This window comes from Acartia tonsa, chromosome 1 (genome assembly GCF_053477335.1).
Source record: "Acartia tonsa isolate MP-2025a chromosome 1, ASM5347733v1, whole genome shotgun sequence".
In the NCBI taxonomy this organism is placed as follows: Eukaryota; Metazoa; Arthropoda; class Copepoda; order Calanoida; family Acartiidae; genus Acartia; species Acartia tonsa.
The window spans coordinates 47,980,517-47,999,547 of NC_137260.1; the positions used below are offsets into that span (position 1 = coordinate 47,980,517).

Here is a 19,031-nt window from a genome sequence, read left to right on the forward strand (position 1 = left end):
CTTTTTAAATAAAATCCTAAAGTTGCATATAAAAATTACTCAGGTACAATTTAATTGCAAACATATTGAAAGATTGTTTCAAGTTTAAAAATCGAATTAATAGGCGGTTTCCCTCATAGAGTCTAGTAGAGCACCGAAAATCCCCCCGTAATATTTTGAAAAAAATTGAAAAAGGATAGTTTTCATGTGTTTGATTCTTACTTAAGGTCATAAATGGTTACGGTTAGGTTAAATTGGATACAAGGTAAACCCGCAGGGTATGAACACAGCAACTTGCAAGGTTAGGTACCCAAAATACTCCCACACCATATTTTCAATTTATGTAAAGGTATTATTACGGGGAAAGCACCAATTGAATTTTTTTTCCTTATTTCTTTCTAACACATGGATTGATTAAAATAGGTTAGAATAGCTGCGCTTTTAATAACATATAGTGACATAACTGAAATAGAAAAATATGGTTATCCACCAATGTAAACAAAAAAAGTTTGAAATTTTTTTTTTAGAATTCATTTTTGGAAATCATTATTCTGAGCTAAAATTTATTTTAATATGTAATCTTAAATGAAACACTAAGTAGAATGATGTTTGTCTGTTCAGCCGTTTATTCGTTCACCCATCCATCCTGAAGTCTATCCATTCGTCCATCCATACGTCTGTTAGTTTGGCCTTGAGCATGCCATGGCATTCTCATTTCGATACTAAGAAAGCCATAGGTAAAGCTATAACAATAGATGAGTTTCAAATATTTAAATTTGCTACTTTTTTATTCTAATTTTTTGTGGGTTAACCTTAAAAGATATTGCTTGCGGTTGAATTTTTGAAACTACAAAGAAATAAAAAATTGTTGACAGAAAACACTGATACAAACACTACTAAGATTTATAAATTAGAGTATTAATTTGGTCAATATTTATAGCAGGGATATCCTCATTTTGACCCCATGTTTATGATTACATTATATCTTAAAATCAAGAGTCTTGCATAATAAGCAAGTACAGTTGATTTTTCTTTGTAATTTAAAAAAAATTACCTTTAAAGATGAGTAATCAAACTTTTGGGGTAAAGAAAATTATGATGAGAAGTCTCATTCAAATGACAAAATATATTCAAAAATTAAAAAATTATAAAGTTTTTCGAGGTAGAATTTTTTTTTAAATTTTGACCCTTGACATAATTTTAACTAGAATAGTTTTTGACAAGAACAGGTCAGAAGAAAAAGGACAATATTTTAATGAATTAATACTCTAATATAATTATTCTTTTGTGGTTAGAAACGCTTTTAGGGTCAGTGATAAAATTTATAAAAAAGCTTTTTACATCTAAAATTTTTAATAACTGTTTTTTTGATATTTTAATAGTTTATGATTAACAATTAATATTAATTACAATTTAGCTTATTATCTATTCTTAATATTACTGCAAAAAGATTAAAATAATGAAATGCCTATACCACTCCTTGAGAATTGGCTTAGAAATATAGATTTGTGTTTTTGGACCTTCTACAAATTGTTAAAAAAATCATATTGTATAGCTTATCGTTTTCTGTAATATTTTTTCTTACCCCTTCAAATAGCTTATTGCAGGACCAATTTGAAGCTTGCCTTAAAAGTTTAGATTAATCATTTGTTATCATATACAATTATCAATAAATTTTAATGCTTAAATACTTTTTAAACAAATTTTTTACAGTAGCATTTTTATAAAAGGCCTAAGTATCTGTTTCAAACTAATGTTTAGGCCTAATTTGTTACAAATTGAATGCTCCACCCCTTTCCTTGCCCCTCCATTCCCTCATCACCCCTACCTCCTTACCCTTTTATTTAATTCTTTCTTTCTTTCTCTGTGTATTAGATTTATATTTTAGCGATCCCAAGATTTATAGCCTTTGCGGACCGATTTTTGCGGATTTTTATAATTGAATGTTTCGCCAAAAATCGTTTGTATTGGTCGTGCAAGTGTATTCGCCGGAGCTTATAAGTTTTTTTTAGATATAAAATTAGAATCTGACTATTTATAGGTATGCACTTTTATAATTACTAGCGGCTACTCCCCTAAAGGCCTCTTGAGGCATTTGGGGTATTGAAATTTGATTGGTTGGTTAATTAAATTGAGTGTCTAAACGTTTTAACCATTAATTGTAATTTACATAGATGGTAATTTTATGTTTCATTCATTGGAGATGTACATCAATTTATCGGCCATTGTCTTATCCCTTTAAATTCCTAGGGATGAGAAAGGGTTGATCTTAGATGTAGGTTTAAAATACAATAAATTGAAAACTAGGGGTGGGGGGTGGCTGGCTATTTTCTTATGGTTTTTTTCTAAGGTAAGTTAGGTTAGTTAGCTAAGGTTCGTTAGAACATGTTGTGATTTTTCTAAAAATTAGAAAATTCTTACTTGTAATTTACTTGAAATTGACTAAAAGGCCAAAAAATTTGCACTAGAAATAATAACATAATAAATTTTGAAATTGTGTAACACTAATGTTTAGGACCTAAGCACCTAAGGCAATAATGAAAAGCATAGCATCTCTACAATTCAACTATGAAAGTCTAAAACATATATTTCTGCATATTTGAAATTGAAACTATTCAACTCTATAAATTTAACCCTATTTCGGGGGTATATGAAATTCACTAGAGTTGATAAGGTTTTTTATAATTGTCTGTTCTTTAAAATCTTGCTCACCACTATACCAATTGAGATCTTAATTTAGAAGCAGCTTAAAGTGCCTCATAAAAATGACGTCATTCAATACAAATGACCAATGATAGGCCACTATACAATTTGATTGGTTAATTAAAATGTCTAATGGCCTAGCATTGGTCATTTGTATTGTATGACGTCATTTTTTATGAGGCACTATAAGTTGCTTCCTTGATTTCAGGTAGGCTTTACATGGGGATTGTATTAGGTTTTTATTGAGCAGCAAAATATATTTATAAAAAAATATTTTTGTTTAAATATCATGCAGTTGGGCGTATAAAATTCTGTTTCAAATAATTTATAATGAATTACATAAAAAGTGCAAAATTCATTTACTTTGATGTAGACCAATTATACTCGCCATATGCATCCAAAATTTTGGATAAATTCATTAAATTTGATTTGTGCTATATTAAACCTTGGAATAATTAAACAAGAACGAGTGTGTGCCAAGAAAAAATACAAAAGGTGCTTAGAATAAAACAAAATAAAATAAAAGAAAGTAAAAACAACAAAGAAAATTATGAAAATCTTACCTAAAACACCAAACATAAAATGTCATTAATAAAAGTAGCTGAAAAGCCCCCTAAAAGTATTCTGTCCGCCATTGATGTATAGTTTAAGATACTCGATTCGAAATTTGGAATGTTGACGAGAAAAAACAAAGGTTTTAGCTTATATTGTATTATTGGCATAAATCCCATTTACCCCATATAATTTCGGGCGTAGGACAGATAAACATATTTACATATCCTAAAAGATTAGCTGCGCTGCTAAAAAGCCAAATTTTTATAATGGGGTCAATGTTTAAATTTACAATGAGCCCCGGAGCAACATTACATTTCTAGTTTTCATGGAAAAATAATTTAAACACCAACTCAACGGCGTCAATTTTTTCCTCTGTATAATTTTAAGTATTGGACTTTTCTACAAGTATAATGTATCTGTTTGTCTGTCGGAAAGGCAAAATATTGAAACTAAAATCTCCGAAATATAGGGATATTCCTTACATATTACAAATTCATCTTACTTTTTACCACAACGTAAAGAGAGTTTCAAAAACATAAAGTTAAAATTTACATAACTTAGTTAAACCTAAAAACAATATGTGGTCATAAAATCCAATGGTTTATGTGCATATGGATGTCATATTCTTATTCTTCATTAATATCAAGTAAATAGCATAGAATAACAGAAGTCACGGCTCATATTTATAATTTATGACACCTAACTATTGCTGTTGGACATGCTCGTTCTGTTTCATGTATACAATATTATAATGGAGCTAAGTATGCATTTAACATTAAGCTGAAATGAAGGGGTAACAAGGATGACAACTAACATAAAAGCAAAGCATAGCAAATCAGAAAGTCAGACATGCGAACGTTAACAAATATAGAGTAACAATGCACTTATTCTCAACATCGCTTAGTAGTTTTATTTATATTTAGAATATAGAATGATTTTATGAAATAAATTATTGTTTTTAAAAAAGTCAAATATCATCATGGACATACGGTCTTTCTTGTAGAGTTGCTACGCTTTCTAAATTCAGGAATAATGAATAGTCAATTCAGTTTGACATTCATAGGACAACTTGCCTACATTAACGATAAGCGGTATCTGTTACAGACGGACGTACTGACGCTCAATAAAGAAAAGCTGCGATTTTAGAAATGAGTTTGAAATGAACATCTTAATACACCAACTTACAACTCAGGCAGAGCCATCAAATATGCAGTTCTAAATTTTACAGTACACATTAAGCAATTTCTAAAAGCGAAGCTCTTCTATGATGAGGATGAGGTCTGTACGTTCTTCCGTCCGTAATGAATAGCTTTTATAGTTAATTTGGGCATGTTAATATTGTCCATTCAATTTTAAATTTTTCAAGCGAAGTTCTTCTATAACTAGGTTCGGTCTTCCTGTTCTTACGTCCGTAATAGAAAGATTTTATGCATTTTAGAGTTGTCCCATCGACTTCAAACTTGCCATGATCCTTTCTGTAACGATTTAGAAATTGTAGCACCTCTAAAATTGTTACCAGAGAGTCCGGTTGTCCATTAACTTTTTGATTACATTTTTTAAAGATATAATTAAAATGTAAGTAGGTCCTTAAAAAGTAAATTAACCCAATCATTTTAATGATAAATAGTTTTAAATCTATATTCTGTTTATACACTACCATCTAATTTTAAAGATCTGCTTTTATTGATGATTTCATCCTTTTTTTGATAATTAGTACAGTAAAGGGTTTATCAAAAATATCTAATAATTTTACCTTCTCTAAGTTTTAAATATGCAGAAAAAAACACAATCCTTTTTTTGTAGCAATCTTTATATTTTTTCATTATGTATTAGCTGCAATTATTCATATTTTTGGGCAGCTTAATGTGGCAAAACTCCGCCCCCTAACATTATAACATAATGAAAATGGACAAATACAGGGTTTCTCAGTAATTAGTCAGATACAGGGTCATGAAATACACTAACGTCAAGCTTAATTTTATACTAGATGACGAATAAAAATGCTTGCCCAAAAATTTGTATTATTTATATTTAACATTGTTTTTTTAAGAGCAGTATCATTATGAGATGATTTTAATAATTTATAAATACAATCAATATAAAACATTGAATTATTTATATTTATAACAAGAACGATATACTAAAGAGTTAAAAATATTGTAAAAGTTAAATACCATAACAATTTATAAAAAAGGTTTTTCTTCAATACAAGTCACTAAGGCTGACCTTTTCGTTAAATTTCTAATAATTAAACTCTAAAGTTATTGGCCCCTTAACTTACACGGAACCTAGTTATATGTAGAGTAGCCAGCCTAAAAATGTATATACTTTTTCTTTAACACATCAAGATAACTTTTTGAACAACCTGTCTCAAAAATTGAGTAGGGGTAAACTATAAATTTGTGTACATAATACCTTTAGGCTAGCAGTACAAATTTACTAAATTCATACAAAATTGCATATATTCAGTAGTAACGCTTTTTTGGTCTGAAGCTTAAGATATCAATAACTGCTGATCTGATTGAGCTTTACTTTTTAGAGATGCTTTACATAAATCTCGGGATGGTTTTAGAATATTTTAGTTTTAGATTTAAGCCTTGGGACGGTATTAGGCTATTTTTTTCTACCTTTTATCCACTTGAATACAGAGCCTCTAGATGCTAGGGATGCAACCTCTGTTTCTAATATAATGTATGTATATACAGCTGTACCGAAGGGATTCTACTCTTCGGGGAAGGTTAGGTTTTTATATTTTGTTAAGTATGCCAACACAAAAAAAATTAAAAATCCAATTTGACTTCCCTAGCAAGGCACAGACGCAAGGGGAGACGCTCTAGTACAAAAGACTACACTATCATACGATGAGTCTTAGCTAAAGAGTTCTATTGATTTAGCCATGTAGCCAAGCAATCAATAGCTTAAAACCATCCTAATACCTATTTTCAGATAGAAATATATAAAATAGACTTTGTCCCAGAAAATATCTATTCATTTGATTGCCTAAAACTGAAAAAATGTCTAGTATTTTATTTTACACAAAAAAATTCCTTGCTACTTAATTTAAAAAGGCATCTATTAAGCCTTGTAAAACAGAGAATAGTGTTTTCTTAAAGAGAATTGCTTGAATAATGGTTATACAAATTTAGATTTTATTCTAACCCAGTTTGATAAGCTGCACTTTTAGTAATAAAACACCATTCATGAGGGTTAATAGTCGCTGCAAGGTATATTCAGTTTTTTTTAATTCAGAGGCCGTTTCAGGAATGTAGAGAAAGGGTAGTTTCACTGTAAAATTCTAATTACAGATTGTTTTTTGGTATGTCATTTTGGAATTTAACAAAGATAAATTTATTGAAAGTTATAAAGAACGTGTCATATTCATAGCTTTATTGACAAGCCCGGTTAAAAAATAGTTATATAAAAAGTATTTTTTTTTTTAGGAAAAAGTTTATGATCATTTAACATAAGGTCAATCTAAAATGCAAATATTCAATGTACATTATTTATTGGCAACATATTCATCTATTTTAGTATAATAATCTTCATTAATGTGATATGTATAATATAATACATTTATATTGCAAGGCCTACGCAATTCTTAATCTATTTCCATTAGAGCACCTCTTTAAGTGAACTAAAATTCTGCGGATATATCAAATAATTTATGAAAACTCATGAGTGTTTTAACTTTTCGTAGTAATGTATTTTGTTATCCTTGTATAAATTCTAATCCCAGTTTCTTGTGATTTTTTCGAATTCAATTAGAAGAAATTTCTAACTGGAATATGTATCTTTACTAACAAGACTTAAATCTAAAATTAAATTGTCTAAAACCATTCAAGGACCCATGTAAAGCTCTCCTAAAAAGGAGAACTCAATCAGTTCAGTAATTAATAAAATCTTAAGCCACAGAAAAAAATATTAATACTTTATGTAATAGAATGTATAAAGATTGTCAATTTTTATAAAGCTTTGAATATTAATATCCTTGTATTGTTTATTATATGCCTTTGCCCATTAGCTGGTATCAATGTGATGTTTAGTTTTTAGTTTAGTTTATTGCATATACAATACATTTTATGCACAAAACAAAGATAACAGAGTACCTTAATTCCAGCAAATTAGCATATTTAGCAAATATACTCTACTTCAATTCAAATCTTCTATAATACAAAGTAGAACGATGTCTGTCCGTCTGTCTGTCCGTCTGTCCGTCTGTCCGTCTGTCTGTCCGTCTGAAGCTTAAGATCTCAGTAACCACTGAACCGATTGGGCTCTACTCTTCAGGGAATATACCTACTGGTCCTGTGATGGTTTTAAGCTATTTTCTTGGGGGGTGGGGCACCCCCAACCCCCCCAAAAATGAAAAATACCCCCCCCCCCAAAAAAAAAAAATTTACTTTTTCTTTTTAAATCTAAAATACGAAAAATTAGGTTGATCAAACCTCTTGGGGCAAAGCCCCTAGAGGCTAGGAGCGAAGCCGCTAGTATTATATAAAGTAGTAAGCTTTTTTTGTATGTAGCGAAAGATCTTGCTAACCGCTGACCCGATATGGTTCTCCTTTACATTGAAGTATCCTATAGTTCCTGAGGTGGTTTTAGGATATTTTATTTTGTAGATAAAGTCTGGGTATGGTTTTAGGCTATTTTTCTGCCTTTATTTAACCTTTAGAATAGAGCCTCTAGATGCTAGGGGCGCAGCCGCTTGTTAATGTATAAAGTTGTATTATTTTTTGGTAGCTTGGGCCGATAAAAGATTCAAGAAGCTAATACCGAAGCCGTAAGAATCGTTGATATTTTACACAACAAATTATCAAATACTTTTACATATTAAAAAAAAAATCCCCCCCCCACTACAAAATTATTTTGTTTATATGAATCAATCTTATTGGGGGCTTATACATACATTCCATTTTTAATGAAATATTCATAAACCAAATAGGTATTATATAAGAATTATGTTTTCATATAAATATACTTTGGCAGGTATAGAAAGGTGTATCTTTAAATATTTCAAAATCATATAAAAAATATGCTAAAATGCACGACCCCCAAGATAACAACCACTTAAAAACCTTACTAAAATGGAACACGTTTCCATTTACATGGGAGTAGCTTAATATATTCAATTAAATATACGCGGATACATATTACACATGGATGGAAAACCTCACCTTAAAACGCAAAAAAAAGAAATTCTTTTAAAATATATTAGAATTCTTACAGGAGCGGGAGGGAGGGACTGTAAATTGCCCTTGTAAACAAAGTTTTATAAACGAGGAATCTTATTTGTTGGCTTAAAAAGTTTTATTGAATTTTAATTGGTTGGTTTTTAACTAGAATTGTCCATACTTTTTAAACCAATAATTTTAATTTACAGAAGAAATAATTTTGTTATCAATTTTGAGTATTGGATGAATGTCAATTTACCGTACATTGTTTTAGCCCTAATATCCTTGGGAATTAACACCTTACACCTTCCTCAGAAAAATGAGACCAACATATACAGTGTGTTTTTTATGAGAACTTTTTTGAAAGCAATTTTACCCCACTTATAGTTATCAGAATTTAATGATTAATGGCTTATTTTCTTTGTTTTTTAAGGCAATTAATAGAACAACCAAAAAAATATTTCAGTTTTTATTTAAAAAGTACAGTAAAATCTAAATTTCAAAACTTAGGTGTCAACATATAAAAATGGTTTTAGCGCATTTTTCTTAAAAAAATGGATTTTCTGTAGTCGACTTTGGGGGGCCAGTACTCCCTCCCTGGTTGAGATATGACCTTTAAACTTTGATATGTTCTAGTACATGTCCCTAATAGTATCTGTATACATTTTTAGCTCTATATCTCAACTTTGAAGTGTTTAGCAGCCATTCTTGCAAAAGGTTGATTATTTGAGCATAAGAAAAATGCGCTAAAACCATTTTTCGATGTTGACACCTAAGTTTTGAATTTTAGATTTTACTGTACTTTTTAAATAAAAACTGAAATATTTTTTTGTTGTTCTATTAATTGCCTTAAAAAACGAAGAAAATAAGCCATTAATCATTAAATTCTGATAACTATAAGTGGGGTAAAATTGCTTTCAAAAAAGTTCTCATAAAAAAACACACTGTATATAAGGTTTTATGAAATACGATGTTTGTCTATGTGTCAATTGATATCTCAGAAACTACTAGGATTACCACGCATTAAGTTAAGCAGGCGCAGGTAATAAACATTTTGTGGCTGCGGCTCAGGTTATTTAGGCAACTTATGTAAGTTGGGCGGCTGAGGTTGCCGAGCCCTGAAAATCACCACCAATAATAAATATTTATAATCTTTAAATCAAGTATGACAACTTCTGAAAACAGTTTGACAGACCGACCAACACGAATAACTTATGGAGAAGACAATGACCTAAAAAAGTGAGTATAACAACTGTACATGTGTACTGAGCACGGCAGTGGTAAAATAATTACCCTATTTGGGAATAATGAGTCTAAAATTGAGTAATCCAAGCAACCTGTAATTTTACAAATATATTTCTAACTTCATAACCATCAAATATTATGACCAAAAAATTGGTAAAATTAGTCAGGAATACAGGGATTGGGCAATATGGGGTACATAATTTCACCTTCATTTTCTAATAGTAGTTTAGCTGCTTAGAATATACAGTGAACCATTACGTGTGTTGCTGTCTTTATGTAATATGAGATTAAGTGTTCTTCTTTTGACTTTGCTAAAAAGGCTTTTTTTTCCATTTCTAAGAACTAAAAATAAATCCACATTAAAACAAAATGTATTGTTTTCTACGCAAAATTGGGTCTCAACAATCCAGAAAAACTATAACAGATTCATTTTGACAGGCCAAAAAGTTGGAGGCAACAAATGAACTTGATCATTCTTGGTTAAGGTCAAGTAGTCTGAATGTTGTATTAAATAAATGAACTATCTTCCAGGGAGAAAGTAGATATCTACTTTATAAGTCGGTTTTTGACTGTTTTTAAGATTCCAGAGCTTTCACTTGATTCAAATCAAAATCATAAGCAAAAAAGAAAATTAAGATGGATCTAACAGGACCATTTGATCTATTACAAAAAAATCCTCTCCCCAATTCCCCCCCCCCCCCCCCCAATCCTAAATTCTCCTCTTGGAACTATTACTTAAGGATCTTTTGAGTCAGTAGAAGATACTTATTTCTATTTTAAATAAAAAAAATATACAATTTAAAAAATCGAGGAAAAATTATTTTAGAAATATTTTAAAGTTCGAATATCTTCACCCTGTATTTTTGGAAAATAAAGTATCTGTATATGCATTAAACAAAGCCATTTATAGAATTATGTTATTTGCAGTTTTGTGGCATTTAAACATGAAAATGTAACAGGTTTATTTTACTAACGTGGCAACTCTATAACTTGATGGATCTACAATAGATCTTTTCATGAAAATACCCATTCTCGAATTTCATTCTTCTGCTAACCTAAAAAGTTACTTTAGGGGCCTAGAAATACATGTACAAAATTTCAGCTCTTTATCTCTACTGGCGACCTAGCGCCAGGCCTGTAAAATATCAACAGATAACGGTAGCACGGCGGTTTTAACAATATCTCAGTAATGTGCAGGTTTTAAGCTCTTCTGCATATTTCAATTTAAACACATAAGGCCAAAGATATGATATCCAAAAAATCTTTTGTCAAAGTCTACTCTACACCTAGCGCCAGTCAGTTTTCTAAAATCATGCATTTTATACCTGTGAAATATGAAATCGCCAGCGCTAGGTGTAGAGTAGACTTTGACAAAAGATTTTTGGGATATCATATCTTAGGCCTTATGTGTTTAAGTTGAAATATGCAGAACACCTAAATTCACCTTCCAAGCCATTCTCTATGCATTTTAAATTTTTTAATGAAATAACGGGATTTCAAAACTGCCCTTTGAAAAGGCCTAAAAAGTATCTTTTTTGTCCCTTTTTTCACTGTTTATAGTTACAACTTATTAAGATATTATTCTCAGTTAAAAAAAAAATGGCGCTTCCAGCACCAAAACCGGCAAAAACAGGCAGTTAAACTTCTGTACCCCTACTTAACCCCCTAACAGACCCCCCCTCTATCTCGGCTCCTGTTACAGATAGAGACATAAAATTTTTTTTCTGGTGGTTATGTGTATTTTTAGAGAAAATTACTTTTCTAGTCATAGCGGTCAGACCGCTCCTTATCTGCTTTTTAGTGGCCAGCCGCTAAATATTAAAACTGCTGTAGAGCAGCCAATTTTGAAGCTAAGAAAACAAAATTTATCAACAAACTATTATTTTTTATAACAAAAAAATACCTTTTCTGACCATTGCCGAAAAACGACAAATAATGGAAACCACCAATTTTGGCGGTAAAATGGCAGCGCTAAATAATATTTTCATCTGTTTATAGTTACAATTTATTAAGATATTATTCTCAGTTAAAAAAAAAATTGGCGCTTCCAGCACCAAAACCGGCAAAAACAGGCAGTTAAACTTCTGTACCCCTACTTAACCCCCTAACAGACCCCCCCTCAATATCGGCTCCTGTTACAGATAGAGACATAAAACTTTTTTCTGGTGGTTCATGTGTATTTTTAGAGAAAATTACTTTTCTAGTCATAGCGATCAGACCGCTCCTTATACGCTTTTTAGCGACCAGCCGCTAAATATTAACCCTTAACGGTCGGGAGGGGGGGCGTTGAACGCCCCCCAATCCGGTTTTTTCTATCTCATTTTCTGTGTGTGAAAGATAAAGAGCCCAAACTGCTTGACTTTTTAAGTATGGGTATGACACATAACTGAGATTTTTTGAAAATCTCTATCCTGGCGGGCACAGGATGCCAGCAAACCTGGCAGGGTCATCCAGGTAAAGAGCAAAAATATTTTTTTGACTTAAACAAAGCATTGTATCTTACCAAATTACTAAAATATCCTTTAGTAGTACATCCTCATCTTAAATACAGGTGTTCAAGTCAATTTCAGGTTCCAGGTATGATCCTGCAGGTCCTGATCCTCCAGGTCTCCAGAAATCTTTAAAAGGCTCCTGTGGCCGCAATTTTTGACTTAGAGACTTCAAATTTTAAACTTAAGCTTTTCTTACATGTCTAGATAATGTATTAAAATTTCATAAAGATTTGCCGCCGTTTTCCCGCCGACCGCCGACTGCGGCGGCTGGCAGCTGCCAAGTACAGCTGCGGCCGCTGAAATTTATGTTTGATATTTCAAATGTAAAATTTACATGAAAATAAACATTTTCGGCAAAAACTTGTTCTTCTAGCTTCAAAAATAAAAAAATTACAGCTGTTTGAAATTTTTAAGTAAAAAAGGACCTAAAAACAAAGGTTGTTAGATAAAAGGGTGAAGGAAGCGAAAATTGACTTAGACTTATAAAAGGTCGGAAATTCATCATAACACAGGGGACATGCACAAAATTTTTTAGCCCTCTAGCTCTAATAGGAACTGAGATAATAAGGGGGGGCGTTGAACGCCCCCCCCCCCCGACTGATTAAGGTGCGGCAAGGGGCCCGACTGTTAAGGGTTAAAACTGATGTAGAGCAGCCAATTTTAAAGCTAAGAAAACCAAATTTTATGACAAACTATTATTTTTTATAACAAAAAAAATCCATATTTTTTTATTGCACTACAGTTTTGTTGTCCCTCATTTTTATTTTATTTGTCAAAATTTATTCAGAAGGTACCATGTTATCAATCATGTATATTTATTCATACTTTTCTACACTTTTTGTGTGTCAAATCAGATTGATTCCTAGATTTTCAAATTCTTACAAAACATAGCAAATTCTTGGAAAACTTAGCTTTTCTGTCCTTCACATAGCTAATTCTTGCAAAACATAGCAAATTCTTACAAAACATAGCAAATATTATGCTATGTGAAGGAAAGAAAAGCTAAGTTTTCCAAGAATTTGCTATGTTTTGCAAGAATTAGCTACGTGAAGGACAGGAAAGCTTAGTTTTCCAAGAATTTGCTATGTTTTGCAAGAATTTGGTATGTTTTGCAAGAATTTGCTATGTTTTGCAAGAATTTGCTATGTTTTGCAAGAATTTGCTATGTTTTGCAAGAATTTGCTATGTTTTGCAAGAATTTGCTATGTTTTGTAAGAATTTGCTATGTTTTCCAAGAATTAGCTATTTGAAGGACAGAAAAGCTAAGTTTTCCAAGAATTTGCTATGTTTTGCAAGAATTTGCTATGTTTTGCAAGAATTTGCTATGTTTTGCAAGAATTTGCTAGGTGAAGGACAGAAAAGCTAAGTTTTCCAAGAATTTGTATTTTGCAAGAATTTGCTATGTTTTGTAAGAATTTGCTATGTTTTGCAAGAATTTGCTATGTTTTGTAAGAATTTGCTATATTTTGCAAGAATTTGCTATGTGAAGGACAGAAAAGCTAAGTTTTCCAATAATTTGCAATGTTTTGCAAGAATTTGCTAGGTTTTGCAAGAATTTGCTCTATTTTGCAAGAAATTGCTATTTGTAGCTAGAATTTGCTATGTTTTGCAAGAATTTGCTATGTTTTGCAAGAATTTGCTATGTGAAGGACAGAAAAGCTATGTTTTGTGAGGTTTTGCTATGTGAAGGACAGAAAAGCTAAGTTTTGCAAGATGAAGGACATAAGCAGCCTTCCTAATGTAAGAATTTGTCAGACAAAGGACATAAGTCACCTCCCTTAAGTTAGATTTTGTTAGATGAAGGACATAAGTAGCCTTCCTTAGATCAATTTCCAGTGACTTCTGTCCTAATTAGGAATGACTTTGTTTTCTTTCCTATTTCTAAATGTTAATTTATTTAATTGCCTGCGTCTGGCATCTGACTAAAATATAAATCTGTTACATTAGTTTCAACAATTAACTGTGTTGCCCCTTTCTGGACCTTAATCAGCCAATTTTTGTATGAAGTCTTTTATGGTGATCATAAACAGATAAAAATATTAATTAGCGCCGCCAACAGCCATTTAACTGCCAAAATTGGCGGTTTCCGTTATTTGTCTTTTTTGGCGATGGTCAGAAAAGGTATTTTTTTGTTATAAAAAATAATAGTTCGTGATAAAATTTGGTTTTCTTAGCTTTATAATTGGCTGCTCTACAGGAGTTTAACTACTGGCTGCTAAAAAGCGGATAAGGAGCGGTCTGACTGCTATGACTAGAAAAAGTAATTTTCTTTAAAAATAAACATGAACCACCAGAAAAAAGTTTTATGTCTCTATCTGTAACAGGAGCCGAGATAGAGAGGGGGGTCTGTTAGGGGGTTAGGTAGGGGTACAGAAGTTTAACTGCCTGTTTTTGCCGGTTTTGGTGCTAGAAGCGCAAATTTTTTTTTTAACTGAGAATAATATCTTAATAAATTGTAACTATAAACAGATAAAAATATTATTTAGCGCCACGATTTTACCGCCAAAATTGGCAGTTTCCGTTATTTGTCGTTTTTCGGCGATGGTCAGAAAAGGTATTTTTTTGTTATAAAAAATAATAGTTTGCCATTAAATTTGGTTTTCTTAGCTTCAAAATTGGCTGCTCTACAGCAGTTTTAATATTTAGCGGCTGGCCGCTAAAAAAGCGGATAAGGAGCGGTCTGACCGCTATGAATAGAAAAGTAATTTTCTCTAAAAATACACATAACCACCAGAAAAAAAATTTACGTTTCTATCTGTAACAGGAGCCGAAATAGAGGGGGGGGGGGTCTGTTAGGAGGTTAAGTGTCAAAGTCTACTCTACACCTAGCGCTGGCGATTTCATTTTTCACAGGTATAAAATGCATGATTTTAGAAAACTGACTGGCGCTAGGTGTAGAGTAGACTTTGACAAAAGATTTTTTGGATATAATATCTTTGGCCTTATGTGTTTAAATTGAAATATGCAGAAGAGCTTAAAACCTGCACATTACTGAGATATTGTTAAAACCGCCGTGCTACCGTTATCTGTTGATATTTTACATGCCTGGCGCTAGGTCGCCAGTAGAGATAAAGAGCTGAAATTTTGTACATGTATTTCTAGGCCCCTAAAGTAACTTTTTAGTTTAGCAGAAGAATGAAATTCGAGAAAGGGTATTTTCATGAAAAGATCTAATCTACAACATATCACAAATGTACTGTTTTTCATCAAAAAAACTTCGCGAACCTTCTCTTATGGATCCAATGATAAAAAATTGAAATGATTAAAGATTAAATTTTATGTTAAACCTATTTCAAAACAAAACAAAAATTTTAAAAAGGCACGTTTTTTAATTTTAAATGAAAGCAAAAATGTATTACATTTAAAAAAAAAATATTAGACTAAGTTAATATGTAAAAAGTGATCCTTGTTGTAGACCAAACCATTTTGTTTTAATTATAGTACAAATTAGCTGACCAGTCTTGTGGTGACCCCTTTTATTATTCCCAGAGGTCTGCATTTAATTTTACAATGATTAAATGTATTTTTCTTTCATTATTTGTTTGTCCTAGAAATTTTACTATCTATACTGAAAGAATATGTCTGTCTCAGTGGCGTGCACAGACTTTTACCAGAGGGTGCGTGGAGCGCAGGCAAAAATTTGGACAAATACAAACAAGGATGACAACATCCATAAAAGCGAAGCACTGAAACGGTAGGACAAACTGACATTAACACTTGTATAGTGTCAGAACTAAATAATCATAATATAAATGTATAAGAGTCAAAGCAAAATTGTAAGTAAATTTGTTGAAAAACTGCTTGATTCAGGATAATGTTTGTGGACATACTTACATTTTTAGGACTTGATTATAGAGTTGCTTTGCTTATTACATTATACTTTGTTTTCCCAGGAATCAGTATACCAAAAATCAGATCAATCGGATGATTAGATCACATAAAAATTTGTTGTTAAAAAAGTAAAAAAATCAACATGTTTAAAATGGACGTACGGACATTTTGGTGATAATTATAGTGTTTCTACGCTTTCTAAATCATACCTAACTACTACAGGAATCACCATGTAAAGTTTGAAATCGATAGGACAATTCTAACATGCCTAAATTAACGAAAAAAGCTATCCGTTACGGACGGACGTACGGACGGACCGACCCTAATTATAGAAAAGCTTCGCTTTTAAAAATAGGGGGTGCAAATTTGTTGTCAGGGAATGGATATACCCCCCTACATAATCAACATACTCACAAGTCAACCAAACGCCATATGATGGTTAAATGATAGATAATAAGATAAATCATATTTCTACAGTAGCTTTAAAAAGTCAAGTCAAAGTAGCTGGTTTTAGTCAAAAAAGACACTATAGCTAAAAAATTAAGGTGCTACAAAATCACGAAAACATAAATAAAGGTGATCCGTTTAGTAGAAGTAGCAAATATCAAAAGTTTTTCACTAAAGGGATTCTTAAACAAAACGTATATATATTTAGATTTTAGATAAAAATAAGGATAAAACTGTAGGATTAAAAAAGGCAGATTTTTTTTTCAAAACCTAAAATTTCCGATTGTAAAAAATGCCAAAAAGACCATAAAATGATTTGCTTTATTCTTTAATTCGCAGTAAAATTCGCAATTTGTTTTACATTTTACAAAGTGGCCAGTCAACATTTTTAGGAGGAAAACCCCCTTTTAATAATGTTATTTTGTTTTAAAGACAAATAAGTCCGAATAGGTTCATTGGATATATTTTGTATTACACTTAAGAATCAATCACTTTAAGGGAGTGGCATATCGGTACAGCGGTTGACGAAATCTTTCAAACAAACTAAAACGCAGAAGCAGTTTATATTGCCTAAAAAATTATTGACATTTTTTAGCCATTATACATTTATATTGACCAATGGTAAAATGTATACTGGCCTTCATTGGTCATTTGTATTGTATGACGTCATTTCTTGTTAGGCACTGAAACGCACACAGGCACCCTTTTTTATATAAATTTCGAATCTACTTTCAATCAATTAGAATTTAAACTATAGATATAAAAGGAATCTAGTTCTAAATATTTAAAATATAAATTCTCGACTTTTGACAGTATAATCCTTGTATAGAATTAAAAGCAAATGTGTATTGTGCATGCACTAATCTAAAAGGTTGAAATGCATAATTAAAAATTGTTAAAATTTAGCTAAAATGATGTGCTTACTAGTGCTGAAATAACAGAAGTGACAGATTCTAAAATAATTAGCTTAAAATTAGAGTCGCACATTTAGGTCAAGCAAATCTTCAAAATATTCTTTTAAACAACCGGTTAAAGATTAGCTGATAAATAAATGTTTTAGATATTTTTTGAAATGTTGGTCGTTATGTAATTTGAAATGAGAAAAAATAAAAGCAGAGAAAAATTGACAAAAGAAAGAGGGGGAGTGAGAAAGGAAAAAGAGAGAAAAAATACAGGCTTCTATAAATATTTGAAAGCATTTTAAGGTAATTTTTTTTTTCAAAATTAACAAATAAATATTTTTTATGAAATATGCATCTGCAACTTTATTCCTTATCTGATCCCTTAAATGAACTTGTAAACTCTATGAAAAATAATGAATAGAAACTTTTTATGTGCACCTTACTTTTGTTGTAGTTATCTTCAATAACATAATATAAATAACCTTGCTAGACCTTCAAACAAGATTAATTAAGTTATTAACAGCGGTACAAATATTCTTCAATTAACATGTCCTTAAAAAATAATAAGTATGTTAATTCATGGCAAAGCCTTCCAAAAATATGTAAAATATATGATCATTTTAAATGACTGATTCATGTTAAGCATTCAATATATCCAGAAGAAAAAGTACCTTGGCTACTGTAAGAACATTGCTGACAGACCAACCGACCGATAAATCCTTCATAGTTAAAAGTCGTCTTACCTTGTTCACTGTAATGTTCAGTGCTCATGTACCAGAATAGAAAGTGTAATCCAGTGGCCACTGCGAGTTTCCAGGTAGAGTTTGGTAGTCTGGACACAGTTTCAGGCTCAATTTATTCCTATTGGAAAGTAACAGGAAGTGTGTCTATCTGTCTGTACTGATGGATCTCGCTTTCAGCATAACAGACTAAGATATTAACCAAAACAAATAGCTTCATCATAAACAATAGTCACAAGATCTGTGTGTTTAGTCTGTACTGAAGGTACTCAATAACCGCTGAACCGATATGATTCTCCATTTCAGTGTAGGTCCTGGGAAAGAACATAACTATTTTGGGGAAGGGTACAACCAACCTCCAATGAGAAATCTCCCCTAAAAAATGCCCCCTAGACTCCCCATCCCCCCTAGAGTTCTCGAGGGGCGTTACTGCTAGTAATCATTAAAGGGATAGCCAGGTATTTTTTTGCAGTGCCAACATTTACATATTGATATTAAGTATTAAATGTCTTAACTGTCATTTTTAATGACATTACATTAATATTTATACACTTTTAATTATCAAAAATAATAAAAGACACTTCTTGATAACCTGTATTATAAGATGGTTAAATTGAGCCTGCCTGTAGGTATCCAGGTAGGAGTGTAGCTATCTGGTTACTGTCAGAATTCCAGGTATAATAATATTCAGGTCTCCCTGGCCACGAGATTTTTCACTAGGATTTTGTTCTGTTTCTCAGCCCTGCTTTCAAATTTAAATGTTTTTTTTTATATTTTATTAACTGTTCAAATATTGTTGTTTTAATTTATATTCTCGTATTCATTCGAATCCGGTGGATAGAAACCGGTTCTCATCCATACGAAAAAACTATGTCTAGCATCCCATTATATCCATCTTTCTACGAATATAAAAATGTACAATCATAAGATTAAAACCAGTTTTTTTTAGCCCCGAGGTGCCGAAGG

General features: G+C 31.4%; 1 protein-coding gene across 1 annotated transcript in view; it reads right to left on the reverse strand.

Moving 5' to 3' along the window:
- LOC145322451 (uncharacterized) overlaps positions 1–18,806 on the reverse strand; it is a 67,140-nt gene extending 48,334 nt beyond the window's left edge. Inside the window, exons 1-2 of the mRNA XM_080164451.1 lie at positions 18,689–18,806; positions 18,069–18,157 (exon numbers count right to left, since the gene is read on the reverse strand). The gene's annotated coding sequence lies outside the window, so the exon portion shown is untranslated. The remainder of the gene's footprint in view (positions 1–18,068; positions 18,158–18,688) is intronic.
- Between the last annotated feature and the right edge of the window lie 225 nt (positions 18,807–19,031).